General features: G+C 41.2%; 1 pseudogene; it reads left to right on the top strand.

Moving 5' to 3' along the window:
* The first annotated feature begins 8,053 nt into the window (after positions 1 to 8,053).
* Positions 8,054 to 9,093, top strand: LOC129204793 (inositol 1,4,5-trisphosphate receptor-interacting protein-like 1; annotated as a pseudogene).
* Positions 9,094 to 18,302: the final 9,209 nt, after the last annotated feature.

The following is an 18,302-nucleotide window of genomic DNA, read 5'->3' as shown; positions in this document are numbered from 1 at the left end:
GAAATGGTGGAGTTCAGGATCCTTAGGGCAGCAAGGAGAGTGCGCAGCCAGCTCACTACCCTGGATTCAAGAGAGCAGACTTTGGCCTCTTCAGGGACCTGCTTGGTAAAGTATCATGGGAGAAAGCCCTGGAAGGAAGAGGGGTCCAAGTCAGCTGGTTGGTATTCAAGGATCACCTCCTCCAAGCTCAGGAGCGATGCATCCCAACAAAGAGGAAGTCAGGCAAAAATGCCTGGAGGCCTGCATGGATGAACAAGGAGCTCCTGGACAAACTCCAACATAGAAAGGAAGCCTACAGAGGGTGGAAGCAAGGGCAGGTAGTCTGGAAAGAACACAGAGAAATTGTCTGAGTAGCCAAGGATCAGGTTAGGAAAGCTAAAGCCCTGATAGAATTGAATCTGGCCAGGGACATCAAGGGCAACAAGAAAAAAGCTTCTATAGGTACATCAGCCATAAAAGAAAGACTAGGGAAAATGTGGGCCCTCTCTGGAAGGAAATGGGAGACCTGGTTACCTGGGATATGGAGAAGGCTGAGGTACTCAATAACACTTTGCCTCAGTCTTCACTGGCAAGTACTCTAGCCACACCACCCAAGTCGCAGAAGGCAAAGGCAGGGACTGGGAGAATGAAGAACCACCCACTGTAGGAGAAGATCAGGTTCTTGAGAGGCGGCCCTGTGCAAACCACATGATGTTCAACAAGGCAAAGTGCAAGGTCCTGCACATAGGTTGGCACAATTCCGAGCACATCAAAGGCTGTGAAAGCAGCCCTGAGGAGAAGGAATTGGGAGCGTTGGTGGATGAGAAGCATCCGACCGAGCAATGTGCGCTTGCAGACCAGAAAGCCAAGTGTATCTTGGGTTACATCAAAAGACACGTGACCAGCAGATCAAAGGAGGTGATTCTACCCCTCTACTCAGCTTTCATGAGACCCCACCTGGAGTACTGCATCCAGATCTGGGCTCCCCAGTACAAGAAAGACAGGGACTTGTTGGAGCAAGTCCAGAGGAAGGCCACAAAGATGATCAGAGGGCTGGAGCACCTCTCCTATGAAGACAGGCTGAGAGAGCTGGGGAAAAGAAACAGCCCACTCTTTGTTGTGGTGCCACTATGCCACAGTACAGGTGAGAAATCAAAATGAATAGGCCCAGATGGTATATAAAAAGCAGGAATACCACTCTATAGCTTAGTGATTAGGATTTATATAAAGCATGTTCCTCTCCTGCAACTCCTAGAGTGGAGATACTTGCACTGGGTGCAGGTGCCCGGGCGCTGGCAGCAGGATGCTTCAGGGCAGCATCAGTGAGGAAAGGCTGGGGCTGCTCCATGCCAGATGCAGCTGGTTCCAGCTGTTTCCAATGGACCCACTGCAGCGCATGGCTGAGTCCAGCAGCCAAGATGGTGGTGACCTTGGGAAAATGTGTTTAAAGAACAGAAGACACTGGAGAGAGAGAAAGGAGGAGGGGGAAAAAAAGAGAAACAGCAGAGGAAACACAAAGGTCTGAGAAGGAAGAGGAGGATGTCCTCCATGTCACCAGAACAGATATCCCCTGCAGCCTGTGGAGGACTACATGCTGGAGCAGTGGAAAGGTGTGAGAGGAAAGAAGGGCAGAGAGAAACCACTACGTACTGACCACAGCCGACCCTGCTGACCCCTCCTTTGTGCTATTCATTGCTTCACTGAAGAGACTGTGGCCTGCAGGGATAGCAAGGGTGGAGGGAGAAGAGCTGGGAGTGAACGAGTGAAGCTGAGTCTGGGAAAGGGGGGAGGAAAGGTGTTGTTTTAGTGCTTGTCTTTTTGTTTCCTACTACCTGAATCAGTTATTAAATATTTAACAGGCAATAAATTAAATTAGTTTTCCCCAAGTCAAGTTTGTTTTACCCAAGATGATAAATAGTAAGCAATCTCCTTGACTTTATCTCAACCCATGTGCTTTGCCATTCCTGTACTTCCTATTTTCTGCCCCCATACTGCTGAGGGATGGGAGTGAGCAGGCGGCTGGGTGGGAGCTCAGCTGTTTGTCAAGGCTAACCCACCACAAGGTGGTAAACACAAAACACCGTTATTGACTTTTCATGGTGTTTTGTGGTTGATTTATGCAGTAATTCTACTACTGAGTGTTACCTTTTTTTTCAAAGACAGCAATAACTGAAAGATTTCCCCAGGGGAAAAATAATACAGGTCACATGATATTTAAACATGGTGGTTCCAATTCAAAAGTACCATATTCCTTTCTCCATGGACTTTGGCTAACATTCAGAAAAACTTGAAATGTAAGAAAAAGAGAATTTTCTTATAATATATAATAAAATTGAAGCCAAAAATTAGCTTGTTAATATACAAGACAATTCTTAGATATAACTCCTCTGGAGCCCTGTGTTAGAAGACCGTGACTTGGGGGATGATAAACTCCCAGCCGACCTTGAACTTGTGTTAGACTTGCTGCTCCAGATGGAGGCACAAAAATCTATGGGGCCTGATGGGATTCATCCCAGGGTACTAAAAGAGCTGGTTGACGTCATCGTGGGACTTCTCTCCATTATTTTTCAGCAGACTTGGGAATCTGGAGAGGTCCCAGTTGAATGGAAGCAGGCAAATGTTGTCCCAATTTTCAAGAAGGGTAAGAAGGAAGACCCTGGTAATTACAGGCCTGTCAGTCTCACGTCAGGGCCTGGGAAATTATGGAGAAGGTTATTCTGGGAGTTATTGAAAAACACTTGAGAGACAACACAGTCATTGGCCATATCCAGCACAGGTTCACAAGGGGAAAGTCCTGCTTAACTAGCTTACTTTCCTTTTATGACAAGATCACCTATCTAGTTGACCGAGTGAAGCCAGTAGATTTGGTGGGTTTGGATTTTAGCAAAGCTTTTCATGCTGTCTCTCACAGTATTCTTCTGGATGAACTGTCCAGCACACAGCTAGACAAGTCCATTATACGTTGGGTGAGCAATTGGCTGATGGGTTGGGCTCAGAGAGTTATAATAGTAAATGGGGTTACATCAGGCTGGCAGCCAGTCACCAGTGGGGTTCCCCAGGGCTCAATTTACAGGGTCAGCGCTCTTTAATGTTTTTATAAGTGATCTGGATGCAGGAATGAAATGTACCTTAAGTAAGTTTGCTGATGATACTAAACTAGGAGCAGCTGTGGACTCCCTTGAGGGTAGAGAGGCCTTACAGAGAGATCTGGATAGACTAGAGAGCTGGGCAATCACCAGCCAAGTGAAAGTTAACAAGAGCAAGTGACAAATTCTCCACCTGGGGCAGGGTAATCCTGGTTGTATGTACAAATTGGGGGACGAGAGGATGGAGAGCAGCCCTGTGGAAAGAGATCTGGGGTGCTGGGTTGATGGCAAGTTGAATATGAGTGAACAGTGTGCCCTGGAAGCCAAAAATAGCCAACTATGTCTTGGGGTGCACCAAGCACAGCATAGCTAGCTGGTCAAGGGAGGTGATTGTCCCACTCCAGACCACACTGGTGCGGCCCCACCTCAAGTGCTGTTTGCAGTCTTGGGCACCTCCATATAAGAAGGACATCAAACTTTGAGAGTGTGTCCAGGGGAGCGCAACCTAGATGATGGTGAAAGGTCTGAAGGGCAAGACTGAAGAGGAATGGCTGAGGTCACTTGATTTGTTCAGCTTGGAGAAGGCAAGGCTGAGGGGTGAGCTCACTGCAGTCTACAACTTCCTCAAGGAGGGCAGAAGAGGGAGAGTTGCTGATCTCCTGTCTCTGGTGATCAGTGATAGGACACAAGGATATGGTATGAAGCTGGGTCAGGGGAAGTTCAGGTTGGACATTAGGAAAAGATTCTTCACTGAGAGGGTGGTTGGTCACTGGAACAGGCTCCCCAGAGAAGCGGTTATGGCACCAAGTATGACTGTTCAAGGAGTGTCTGGGTGATGCTCTTAATCATATGATTTAGTTTTAGATAGTCCTGTGCAGACCAGGGAATTTAACTCAATGATCCTTATGAGTCCCTTCAAACTTGAGATATTTTATGATTCTGTGATTCTATAACTGCTTTAATCTGTAATGCCTAAAATTCCAAGGCCTGCAGCCACCACACAGGTATTGTTCAGCTACGATTCCCACTCGTTTTGAAAGGAATTTGGCCTATGTCTTGGTAAGGACCTGGAAAAGTTCACTTAACAGTGTACGATATGTATACTTTTTTGCAAGGTAAAAATCTTAAATATATGCTTTAATATATATGTTTTAATATTATCCTATGCCTTACTAACAGATACTCTCACTCAGTTTATCCAGTTCATTAACAGACTGTGGCAAGGAGATGTCAGATTTAACTTTGTTACTTTTCCTCACTTTCATATTACTTTCTTCAATTTAACACTTAGCATTTTTAATATATTTAGTTGAAAATAAATATGTACAAAACAAATGAGTTGATTTGAGACATGGACAAACAATTCATTTTTTATGGAGTTAATGCTGGGGTGCAATGACAGCAAATACATTATTTTCCCCCCTATCAAAAAAAATCCTAGTAAACATCTCATTTTTATTCGCCATCTATAAGCCTGTCACTTAGTCAATATTTTTTTCTAAAATATTTAAGAATTTATCAAAACAGACTTGTTTGACATTTGGAATTTAGTAACTAATAGGAATGTCATGTATTGATTAATACACTATGCACAAAAATAAATTAGTAATTCTGTTGAGCAACATGGTCCTTTATAGTAGTGTGCTGTCAGAGCAAAAAACCTCACAGTTACTTGTTTAAGGAGCACATTGTTGTAAATTATATTAATTTCATCTCTTTTATTTCACACTTGGAATGGAAGTATGAAAAGCTAGTGACTACAATAAAGAGTTGTAGAATACATTAATAGATGAGTCTCTCAGTAAGTACAAAATGTAAATTTGAGATGAATTGCTAAAACGTGCTAGAGGTTTCTAAGCTAGATACTGTCTCCGGGGGGGTGGGGGGGGAGGAAATATTTTAAATGCCCTTGCATATATCATATTCTAATGAATATTCAGTATATTTCAATAGCCTAAAGAGTGAACAAAATGTCTCAGTTATGTTGTAAAGAGAAAATGGAATAATCCAGGTAGATTTGCTTCCTAAGACCTGATTTTATGTTGTCTTTTCACTTAGCCATGACAGCTAAGTTTTAAAAAGAATATCTTATATTAAAGGTATGTTACATATAAACACATGTATCTATATATTTTATAGTTATAAAACCCGATCTAATCATGCAGGCAAAATGTTATATACAGGATTCCCAAGAGGAAATATAAAAAAGACAAAAATTAAAATTTGAAAGGCATAAAGGTTTTATTTGCAGACAGATTTCAATACATGGTATCTTCAGGCAAAGATATGGAGGGGGAGCCAGATAAGCTATGCAGTACACTAGTGTAGAGCTTTGCCTGAGATCGTATTAGATAAATCTAAGGTGGCTTTACAGCTCTTGGATTCAAGTTTGCTCTCCTCTGTCCAGTTCAAAATACAGGTAGAGAAACTTTTTATCTTCTGAATTTTCATGTCAGCATATCTGACATGATATATCTAGGGCCCTGGAAAGAACTTCATAACAAGAAAATTATTCACTTCTCCATTTAAAGACATTATGTCTCCTAAAACAGAGACAGTCTCTTTCCAAAAGTAATCAATGGACAAGTGGAACAGTATGGACTCCTTTTAGCTCCTGTTTTTTCTACTTCTATATAAAAGCTGAACTTTCTGAAGGAAGCTGTCTCTGTCCACAAGATCTACCATAACTTATGTATATAGACCAGAAAAGAAGATGTGAAAGTTCCTTGAAAATCTTTTGCTTTCTTAGGTATGTTAAGGCAAATCACAGCCTTTTAACTGACATTTCTTATATGTAGCATATTTTTTTCTTTATGATGTTTTTAATCTGAAAGGGACAGAAATGATACAATATGACTCTGGTGACTAACCAAAAAGCAACCCCAAATATAGATTTGGAAAAATCAACATTAACAATCCTCAGCTGTTAAAAAATGGGCTTACACTGAATTGATAACTTCATTCTCAGAGACTAATTTGGCTAGTTGTAATGCAGATGACCTTTGTTAACACTGTCACTAGGCTCATTTTTGAAAACTATATGCAAGGGAAATGTACGAAACTGGAGTGAGTGAGTACTGCAGTCCTAATCTAGTCAGGCTCTCAAATTGTGCCATATTCTTTCTTCTCTTTCATAATATCTTTTCTTTAGGTATCTATTTTACTCTGTGAACTTTGCTTCACCTTTTTCTTTGATCAAATGGAACAAGGGAAACAATGAGAAACTGCTTTCCTCTGCCATTAGGAAAGGACTAGTATTTGGAAGGAAGGAAGTTCTAATGAATGGTTGCTGAGAGTTCCTGTCCTCATTGCAGAGGGTTAGAAAATTGTCATGCAGGCTGCCATAAGCTCTGTAATTCACCACAGATATTTCTTGAGTGTCCATTATGATGGTATATCACTATCTTTAAGGTTAGCATTTTCTTTAAAGAAAGGAAATAATACAGTCTCCCTTGCAGACATTAGGAAACTAAGACACAGTGGCTTGCGAGGAGAAGTTTAGAGTTGGAATTAATCTCTCCTAGAGGGCAAATTAGCACTAAATTCTGGCAATTCTTGCAATTCAAAATAGAATTCCAGTATTTAAATTTCAAATCTAAATACTTTTTGTAGAAAGACATTCTGTGTAGAACTCCCAGCAGTGCTGTGTAATAGTACTCAAGATGATCTACTCCATTGCCTTCCCCAGCACTGAGGTCAGACTGACAGGCCTGGAGTTCCCATATCCTCCTTCTGGCACTTCTTGTGGATGGGAGTCATACTGGCTAACCTCCAGTCAACTGGGACCTCCCCAGTTAGCCAGGACTGCTGATAAATGATGGAAAATGGCTTGGTGAGCACTTCCACCAGCTCCCTCAGTACCCTTGGGTGGATCCCATCCAGCCCCATAGACCTGTGTGTGTCTAAGTGGTGCAGCAGGTCGCTAACCATTTCCCCTTGGGTTATGGGGGCTTCATTCTGCTCCCCATCCCTGTCTTCCACCTCAGGGGGCTGGGTACCCTGAGAATGACTGGTCTTACTATTAAAGACTGAGGCAAAGAAGGCATTAAGGACCTCAGCCTTTTCATCATCCTTTGTCATTATGTTTCCCCCCCCCATCCAATAAATGATGGAGATTCTTCTTAGCTCTCTTTTTGTTGTTAATGCAATTATATGAACATTTTTTACTGTCTTTTACAACAGTAGCCAGATTAAGTTCCAATTGGGCTTTTGCTCTTCTAATTTTTTCCCTGCATAGCCTCACAACATTCTTGTAGTCCTCCTGAGTTACCTGCATCTTCTTACAAACGTCATAAACTCTCTTTTTTTTCTCCTGAGTTCCAGCCAAAGCCCTCTGTTCAGCCAGGCCGGTCTTGTTCCCTGCCAGCATGTCTTTTGGCACATGGGGACGGCCTGATCCTGCAGCTTTGAGATTTCCTTCTTGAAGAATGTTCAGCCTTCCTGCACTCCTTTGCCCTTCAGGACTGCCTCCCAAAGGACTCTGTCAAACAGGCCCTGAAACAGGGGGAAGAAAGGAAGCAGAAGAAAAGAAAAGGGAGCAGAAAAGAGAAGAAGAAAAAAGGGAACAGAAAAGGGAGAAAAAAAAGTAAATGGAGAAGAAAGGGAGGGGAGAGGAGATCTGTGATGGAACTCTAGCACCTGTGACAGCACAGGGGACAGGTCACAATGAGGCTGTCACCAGGGGCACCAGCAGGCAGGGCTGCTGCACTGTAACTTGGGCCAGCCAATGACTAGCGCAAGTGAACACATGGCAGGGAGGCTGAGCTGGACAAGGGCAGGGGCAGAAACTCCAGCTCCTGAGGGAGATTCTCACCCTGGAGTGAGGGTCCAACCACTCAGGGAAGCACCTTCACAGTGCCACCCAGTTCCCTCACCCCCTCTCCTACCTGCCCCCAGGTCCCTGTGGTTCCCACCCCTGCTCCTCTCTGCCACCAGCTCCTTCCTGCCCAGCCCCACTAAGACCCCTTCTCTTCTGTCTCCTGCAGGCCATGGCTGTCATTGTCTTCCTTGCCCTAGCTGTACTGGGCATTGTCCAGAACCCATTGCAGATGAGTGACAAGCTGGATGTGGCAATACACAGGTTCATGCAGCAGTGCACAGAGTAGCTGAGCTGCAAGATGACTCAGCTGCTGCAGCATATGGAGCCGACCCAGAAGCAGAACAGGGAGGGTGGGGAATCATGGAGTCACAGAATCATAGAATCATAAAATGATTCTATGGTGCCTCAGCTACCCCATTCTGGCTGAGGAATCATAGAATCATAGAAGTCCTGCTCCTTGTTGTCTTCCAGCAATGGTGGTTCTAGGGCCTCTGCTTTTGACGCAGGACCTCTGGTCCTGCTTCTGTGGCTCTGCTGGAGACCCAGAAAAAGGAGCCATAAGCCAGAAAGCTGCTGCAAACAGGGCAGCCCCAGAAGTCAAGAGGAGGAGGAAGCAGCAGAAGATGATGACGACTCTGGTGACACCTGTGATCTGGGCAAATTTTTGGCCAATCACATCCAGTGGTCAGTGCCGTACATGACTGACATGTGCAAGTTGGTGGAGGATCTGGTAGACGAGCTTCTTAGTGCCTTCCAAAGACTTTCTGGGAGTAACTTCAAGCCACGGCCATTGAGATGGGCTGTGTCTATGAAGTTTAGAGTGCCTGAGAGGACAATGTTCTCTACTACCTGCTCGTGACCCTGCACCCTCCCCCCTGGGCATGCCTTCTGCTTGGAGTTGGGCACTGCAGAGGAGATGCTGACCAACAACTCCTGCCATGTGCAGCTACAGTGCATGTGCGTGACGGAGCAGTTGGTGGAGGACATACTATGCTTCCTCCACCACCACGAGGATGAGCTGAAAAGTCAAGACCCCAGCCTCCTCAACACCTTTTGCACCGGCTCCTACTTAGACATCAAGAAAACTGCCTGCTGGTTCCAAATGTTGGTGAAAGACAGCTGGAAGGTTATGCTCAGTAACACTGCTGCCAGCAGCCAGTGCTGCCTACTACATGCTCCTTCAAGCTCAGGCTAATGAACACCTCCTAGGAAACTGTGTCTATTGACATGATTTTTGGGGTGCAGTTAGATGACTCAGACTCCTTTCCTGAGCCTTGGATAGGCAGAGGACAGCTTTACCACCAGCACTGCATGGAAGGAGAGCTGTGACATGGCCGAGATGCAGTTCATCAGGCATGGTCAGCACAACATCTTCCACCCAAGAAGTGAGAACTTTCTATAACAAAAATGAATATATGAATACCTAAAAAGCAAATCTTGTGCATAGTAGCTAAAATAAAAAGAAAACAATTTTTTTTCTAAAAAAAGAACAACTATTTTGTTGTTTTTTCTAAACAACTTGTCTTTTCTAAAAAGAAACTCTGTACTTCCACTGTAATACATTAACTATACCTAAAATTAATTAAATATTTTTAATTAATTTTCCTATTAATATGTACTTTGAATAAATCTGTATGCCAGTTTCCTTTAAATATTCAGATCCCTGTAAATATTCTAAGTCTCTGGGAATTTCTTTAGAATAAATTGACTCTAATATGAATATTGACACAATCTTAAGTTCAGACATTCATATCTTAGGTGAGGTATAGGTATCACTGAAAAAAAAGCCACCTTTTAATTATACATTAAGATTGTATAATATTAGGTAGTAGAGCTTTCTTAGTTGAGCTGCCTTCCTTAATGCGTTCACTTCAGTAACTTACACAACAACCAACTGAAAAATAATCATATTTAATGTTCAACTTCATTTAAAAAAACAGTTTTACCCTGTCATGGTTTAACCCCAGCCAGCAACTAAGCACCACACAGCTGCTTGCTCACTCCCCCCACAGTGGGATGGGAAAGAGAATCAGAAGAGTAAAAGTGAGAAAACTGATGGGTTGAGATAAAGACAGTTTAATAAGTAAAGCAAAAACCACACACGCAAGCAAAACAAAGCAAGGAATTAATTCCCCACTTCCCATGGGCAGGCAGGTGTTCAGCCATCTCCAGGAAAGCAGGGCTCTGTCACGTGTAATGGTTACTTGGGAAGACAAACACCATCACTGCAAACATCCCCTCTCACTTCTTCTTCCCCCAGCCCCTTAGATGCTGAGCATGACATCACATGGTATGGAATATCCCTTTGGTCAGTTGGGGTCAGCTGTCCTGGCTGTGTCCCCTCCCAACTCCTTGTGCACCCCCAGCCTACTGGCTGGTGGGGTGGTGCGAGAAGCAGAAAAGGCCTTGGCTCTGTGTAAGCGCTGCTCAGCAATAACAAAAATGTCCCTGTACTACCAACACTGTTTTCAGCTAAAATCCAAATCATAGACTCATATTAGCAATTCACTCTATCCCCAGCTAAAACCAGCACACACCCTTAAATTTACCAAACTTCAGAGATAACACTTATTTTAAATAGTTTTATGAGACCTGTATGATTTTGTTGTTGTTGTTTTTTTAGAGGAACACAAGTGTCTAATATACGGTAAACTGTAAAAAACTCTTAAAATATCCTGGATTTTCAATCACATAGTCTAGAACCTCAGAAAAAATATTAAGTTTTATATCAGTCACACTTTACAGGCAACCACAGGATTCACTTAAGTCTCCACAGAGACAGGCACAGCATCCTCCTTATGAATTATGCATTTTTACATATTCACTTTTATTTGAAACATTAAAATGTATTCTGATGATGTCATGTATGTCAAATCTGTCTGCAAAAACATATTTATATTTTTTAATTACAATTCAGAAAAAAAAAAAAAAACAAACAACTTTTTGGTACTTAGTAAGGGAATAAAAACTTATCTGATTTTTTTTTTTTCCTACTAAGACTATTCTCCCAAGCTGATGGTTTAATTCCCAGTGGATGTGTTCTGATTCTTCAGATAACTAGTGAAAGACTCTCACTCTCCTTGTCTTTCTACTGTGATGTTATTTCACTGAAATTCTTTGTAAAGCTGAATTGAATTTAGATGACTCTTCACTTAGGTCCTGATCCAAAACCCATCAAAGTCAATGACTTTCTTTGGGAATCAAGTTCCAAAGATATTTTTTAAATACTTTTGAGGTAATGATAACCTGAATATATATCTCAAAGAATTTCTATGTTCTGTGACTGTTTCTGAATTCAAGCTTAATGTAACATGAAGGCTGAGAAATCTCCAGGCTTCAGCAAGGTTCACAGGCTATGCTTACTTAGAAGTAGGGAACCACAGGCTATGAGAAGCTTTGGGAGTAAAATAGCTAGGGGTTCTTACAGTGATTCATGTTCTCATGTTTCAAGTTGTTTTATGATTATTCGTTACAATGACTTATGCATTTCATGATAATGAGGGAGAGACACTGCACAACATGAGACAAGACCCTGGGAGACTGTTAAAACACCTGAAGAATTAGAGAGGAGTGCCTAAATTTCTTTGTGGATCTCATGCATAGTATCTTACTCAGGCCAACTGTATAAGGACTGAGTCTGTTTAATTCTGAGATGGGACTGTTTATCTCCAAGGAAGGTAAGATGCAATTTACCGATCCTGGATTTCAGGCGAGTGGACTTCAGTTTATTCAGAGAACTGGGATCCCATGGAAGGAAGCTCTGAATTAGTGGTCTATACTGGGAACTGCTGTTTTCAATATCTTTATCAATGAGCCAGAGGAATGAATAGAGGGCTTGTGCATAAAGTTTGCCCTATTAAATGTCATCTGCAAACTGAGGACAGTCAGGTAGGTTGCCCTGAGGGGTTGTGCAGACTCCATCCTTGGAGATTTTCAAGACTTGACCATATCAAGCCCTGGCCAACCTTGTCTGCTTGGAGAAAGAGTTTGGAGAAAAACGTCCCCAGGTCTCTTCCAGCATGAATCATCTTGTGATTTTATTATTATTTCCTGGCTTCTTTAAGTTATCAGAATCAAATTTTGGTTTTGACAAGATGAACTTTCTGAAATTATTCAGGGGCAATTCTCTTTGGGAATACTGCTAAGTATTAGACCTCAATTCACCTAGTTTGTGTCAGGAATTAAGACTGTAGTATGATTCAAAGTTCCTTTCAATCAGGGAGTATCTGAGAAAAACAAAAGGCACTGGTAGGTGTTTTAAAATTATGACATATGGTGGGTTTGCCTTCTACTTTCATTTCAGCTTTCATGTTTTATGATGGGAAAAAAGAGGTAGCAGCTTCTTTTACATAAAGAAATTGCATCTCTGAATCATTTACCTTAGAAGTTCAAGACAAGACCTGAGGCTCAGCTTACAGGTTTGATCCTTCACTTCTCACATCCTAGAGGAGTGTTTTAACTAAAAGGGTAGAGACAAAATGATGATCCTATTATTTTCCATTCTTTCAATTTCGTAGCTTCTGGGGAAGTTAGGCATTTTCTCTGTAGGGATCACTGACATCTACAACTGAATGAAGACGACTGGAGAGAGATTCAGAATTCCCTGTGCGTTAATTCCTTTCATCAGGCTGTAGCCAGATACCCTGCTATGATCTTCTTTGTTTCTTTATGTCCTAATAGCCAAGTGTTACATGGATTATTGGAGGTGTAGTTGAAATCCCATTCATGATGAGGGGTTTGCTACTTTCTAGGCTTGTGTACCAAACTGTCATGTTTTAAGATCAATTTGACATGGGGAGACAACATGAAATTGGATATCAGAACATTTCAATTACAGATCTATACAAAATTTTGCGAATTACACAACTTCCTTGTACCATGGGTGAGACAGTGAAATCCAGTAGAGGAGCTGAACGTCTTACGCTAGTGGTTTCTCACATAACCTCCCTATCCTGCAGGAGCGATGGAATGAGTCAGTCTAGTAGTTCTAGCTGTGGGGTGCGTGGTCCTGGGGCTAGGCAAGGGCTCCCCCAGGCATGTCTCTTCGATCACCAAAGTTTCTCCTGTGTGACCCCAGATACCATCAATGCTAGAATGATTCTTGATTCTTGAATAGCCTCTTCTGTGTCACTTGAGACCTAACAACCGACCATCACCATCGCTGGTACTCACAATCTGCCTGTCTGGGAGGTTCTTGGGAATTCACGATTTTTACAGTGACTGACACATTTGCAGCTGTGTCACAGCGGTTGGCAGGTTATTTATGCTAACTTACTCCTCTATCCTTACAATCAAGCTGCTACCTTGGCACTTTTACACTGACTTCCATCTGTGTTTTTTCCATCATCCTAACTATCCCCACAAAGCATTGGCCACCATCAGTGTAGACATACACTACAGGCTACTTTTCCTGTTCAGCCACTCCTAGGACTAATTGCATAGCTATGGTGTTTGTCCCAAGATGACAATGTCCCCAGTGTTTTGCATGTGTTCTGGGGTACCACCCTCCTCTACAGTCTCTTAAATTAGCCTGTGGTAAATGGTGAGATGATATTTCTACCTGTGGGGTAATTGCTTCCAGTGTATTGAATTTATTAGCAGGTGAAAGCAAGCTGTGTTTACATTCGTCCATTGTGGGAATGGAGAAGGTGTTTGCTTTGTCCATGGTGGCATGCTGTCTAACTTGCTTTGCTTCCAGTTCATACGGCATGTGAAGCACATCCAGAATAGCAGCAGGCAAAGCTAGGGTCACTTCATTTTGATCCATCATCAGCCACCACTCCCCATTTTTCACAGGCCATACCACACTATTGTAGGGGGGAACTGGTTTGTGTTGCAACTATTCACTCCTTGTCACCATGTCTTGGTGCTCATTCTACCCCTGCAGATCTTCCCTCTCAGCATTTCAGCAATCACATCATCACTCCTCCCTTTCTTTGCAGTTTCTTCTCCCTCCCAGGTTGTGCAATGTCAGCAGGCTGCAGGAGCAGGGTTGAAGTATCATTGCAGCCACCCCAGCTCTACAGCAGTGGCTAGAATCACTATCCCACTTCCCCAGCCACATGTCTTGGCCAGCCCCTGCGGTGGACCCATCTGCCCTCTTCTCCCCTTGTTCTTCTTTAATAAGAGTGATGGGGCTGCTTATCGCTGGGGAGGGAACAAGCTCCTCCTCATCACTATTGGAGGAGAAGGAGGACTATACATCCCCACTGTAGACCTCTGGTTCCCAGTTGGGAACACTTTGTTTACCAGATCACCCTTCTCCTCCTCCAGTTTTGGTACTTTTCTCCTTGAAAAAAACAGTGCACAAAGGAACAAGCCAACAACAAAGCCTCCCATCAGGGAACCAGGGGGGTTCTTATTTCTTATCCCTTTCTTACTTTATTGCCTAAACATTTTACCAAGTCTCATCCCTGCACACACATTTTTGAATTTGGGGTTTACAAACTTGAGCCATCGACTCCGCTCTTGTGAGACCCCACCTGGAGTACTGCATCCAGCTCTGGGGGCCCCCATCATAAGAAGGGCATGGAGCTGCTGGAGCAAGTCCAGAGGAGAGCCACGAAGTTGATCAGAGGGCTGGAGCACCTCTCCTATGAGGATAGGCTGAGACAGTTGGGGTTGTTCAGCCTGGAGAAGAGAAGGCTCCAGGGACACCTTATAGCAGCCTTCCAGTACCTGAAGGAGGACTTCAGGAAAGCTGGAGAGGGACTTTTCACAAGGGCATGTAGTGACAGGACAAGGGGTAATGGGTTTAAGCTGAAAGAGGGTAGAGTTAGATTAGATATTAGGAAACAAATATTCTTTATGAGGGTGGTGAGGTATTTGAACAGATTGCCTAGAGAAGTTGTGGATGCCCCCTCCCTGGAAGTGTTTAAGGCCAGGTTGGATGGGGCTTTGGGCAACGTGGTCTAGTGGAGGGTGTCCCTGCCCATGGAAGTGGGGTTGGAACTAGATGATCTTTAAGGTCTCTTCCAGCTCAAACCATTCTATGATTCTATGAATGCCTGCTACAAGGGCATTCCTTGCTGCACTGATCCCTTCTTGAGAGCAAGGTCCTGCTGCAGTCTGAAGTCCCAGTCCCTAATACCCATCAGAACCCATGTTACAGGTATTTGTGGTCTGAGCAATTTGTATCTCACTGCTGACAGCAAAATTCGCTATTGAATTAAATGACCTCTTTTCACCACAGGAGAGATGACACAGCTTGGGAGTAAGGTTGGGTGAGTCAGCATGGTAGTCCCAGCCATGCAGCGCTGATTGCTGGGCTGTGGGGTCTTCTGCCCATTTCTCTCAGGTGCTAGAAATGCCTACTCTGCATAGTTGTTGATTACCCTTTGGGTCCATAGTATTATTATTATTTTCATTAGGTAAAAGTGGCAATGGTTTCCTACACTTTATTGTTGCAGCCTGGTGTGTAACACATTCACCTGGCATGTAAGTCTTAAAAAGTCTGTAGTTCAAAAGATTTGAGCTTGCTTACGAACAAGGTGTAACTAAAAAGCTACATTATCTTCCCTTGAGTACAGGGGGGAAAAATGAACTTGAAAATTCATTCCCCTACAACCTCTGGCTGACTGCAGCTTTTGAGACAAACTGGGGCGGGGGGGGGAAGTGCCTTTTTCATTATGCTAAACTTTCACTACAGCTGTGAGAGTTATTATCTACCTAATAATATTAATTGAACTACAACACTTCTAAAAATCATGATGAAAATTACATTCTTCAAGCTTGCACATTCCTTCTGCTGAAAGATTATTCAACTTCTCAGATGCCAGGTCTTACAGTGTTTATCCGTTAATATAAGCTTTTAATATATATCAGTTAATATATATAAAAATAAACCAAGAAAATCAATGCCAGAATTAAAAGAACAAGAACAAGGTCAAAACAAAATGGGGAAGGGGAGACAAATATGTAACAAAAGGCCTCCTTTGAATATGACCAAATTTTATGAACTCTCAGATTATTGCTATAAATATATTTCAGTAATAAATATTTACTTAATATTGGTTATATTGAGTAATATATATTCTGTATTTACAGAAATATTCAAGAGTTTCTTTCCTTTAAACTAGAAAATTTATTATTTTCAATCATTGATAAAAAAGAAAGCATTATTTCCTCAGTTATTGAGCTGCAATCATCTTAATGGAGAAATCAATTAAGAATGTCTATTACAATTATAATGTCACTGTTAACAGTAAACATCAACTAAAGACCGTTGTAACTTATTTCTAAAAGTGCTAAACAACTGTCCAGAAAAGGTCATATAAAAAGTTATCTATCCTGATCAAGTAATGAGATCATGTAAAATTGATTTCATGTAATAAATATATAGAAAATGTTATTAATCAAGTATATCCTATCAACACAAAGGTTTAAAAATCTCTTACACCTAATAGTCCCAAAGGTAATTTTTTATTTCACTTCTGGAAGCATAACCTTTAGTTACTTTTCAGTAACTTATTTTTGGAATAATGCTGAATCTACTTAATAAAAGCTATATAGTGACATGGGTAACAAATTCCTTCAAAATAATCCAATTCAAATTGATTAGATTAGTAATGAAGTGCAGTAAACCTCGATCAGATGCCTGAGTGCTGAAGACCCTAAAGAAGTAATTTATTTTTATAAACCTCAATTTCCTCATTTCAAAGATGTTACTAATGATTTTAGTTATATTTGAAAACCAACCTAAATACTATCAATAAAAAATATACATTTTTTTGTGTATATAGAAGTGAGATATTACTATCATCATCCAGAATAAGAGTAACAAATCAGACAACTTCCTTCCTTAGTCAGAAACTAGGCTAATTGCTTTGTTGGTGAAAAATAATGTTGCATGTATTAGCAAATTAAATGTGTTCTCTGGTATTCCTTATTCTTTGATTGTGTTTCACTTGTACGGTTGTTCTGAAATTTAATCATGATAACAATTCAACTGCTGGTAAACTTTTCAGTGACAGCAGGTCACCTAGAAGGAATTGGAAATTTTGCATTCAGCAATTGATTGGTTAAATCAAGATTAAACAAGAAACAAAGAAGGACTGCTGGAATAAGTAAACTGAAACTTTAAAAAAAATTGCTTACAAAATAAATGTATTTAGTTCCTGCAAAAATTAGCATATTTTTACACATATAATACTTTGGCCTAGCCAATGTATTTTAATGTTGTATAGGATTAATATCTAATTTTTACCCTGGATATTGTTTTACTCTGGATGCTGTTTTGAAACCTGTGAAAAGTGACTACAGTTCATTGAACCAATTAGAGAACTGCCCCAGCTTTTAGGAGAATTTCACAGCTGAGATTTAATCTAGGGTGCTAATAGTTACAGAGAAATAAACTTGATTTATAATCACTTACTAAATCTCCCTCTGACCTCAAGACTAGTAGTTAATTAAGAGCAATGCAAGTGCAAATCATTCTTATTCTAACTTACATAAATCATGTACAGAAAAAAAAAATATAAAAAATTCAGTACTCAGACTATACTTTCAGATTCTCAAATGTGAATTGAAAGTAAGTGAAAGATATGACTTGTTTTAGAAAAATGAAGCTTCCAAAGGACTGGTGGAATGGCCACCTTTCCTTTTTCTCTAAGTATATATGACATCATTCAAGTTACATCATTGTTGCAACGAATTCAGAAGACTACTAAATTGTAAATCAGGAAATATATGCAAAAGCAAAATCCAAGTTCTTTGAAATCTCAATCATTATACTAAAAATTAATGGCATAGTAGCTCTGCTTTTCGTTGTATCTATACATAGTAAAGTTTTAAGGAAAGAAAGAGCTTATTTATGCTGATTTTTCTATGGTCCTGAAAATACTTGGTGAATTTACAGGTGGAGATATATATATAAAAATATACACACATATACCTAACAATAATTTCACATGACATTCAGTTTCTAGGTATGAATCTGAAGCACACGTGCACTGTTGGGCCCATCCATACTGCTATGATGTTCAAGATTTCTACAAAACAAAGCAAAGCAGAGTTTACAAATAGCGCAAATACTATTTTAAAATAAGGTTTCCAATTAAAAGACAAAAAGTTTCCCACTAGAGAAAACTTTCACAAGTTTGGGAGCTTCCTATATTCTGAACAACAGCAGCTTTTGCTCTGGACTACTTGACTGTTTTAGCTATTTGTGGTGAATACTATTACTGAAGTTTAGGACAAAACCAGGTGATTTCTCTTAAATTCAGGCCATTGTCTGGCCTTTATATATATAGACAAAAGGAAAGTATTCAGTGATGAATTACATATTTGACTTTAGTGTCTGCCTGTTTAATACCATCTCTTCCTTGTTACTTCAGCTCAGACTATAATTCTGGTATCTGGAAAACAGGCTAATCTAATGATTTATGTCAAATCCTTGTCCTACAGGAATGAAAAGGCTG

Source organism: Grus americana, chromosome 1, assembly GCF_028858705.1.
Source record: "Grus americana isolate bGruAme1 chromosome 1, bGruAme1.mat, whole genome shotgun sequence".
Classification (NCBI taxonomy): Eukaryota; Metazoa; Chordata; class Aves; order Gruiformes; family Gruidae; genus Grus; species Grus americana.
The sequence above is the reverse complement of the archived record's forward strand: the minus strand, read 5'-3'. Positions and strand labels throughout refer to the sequence as shown.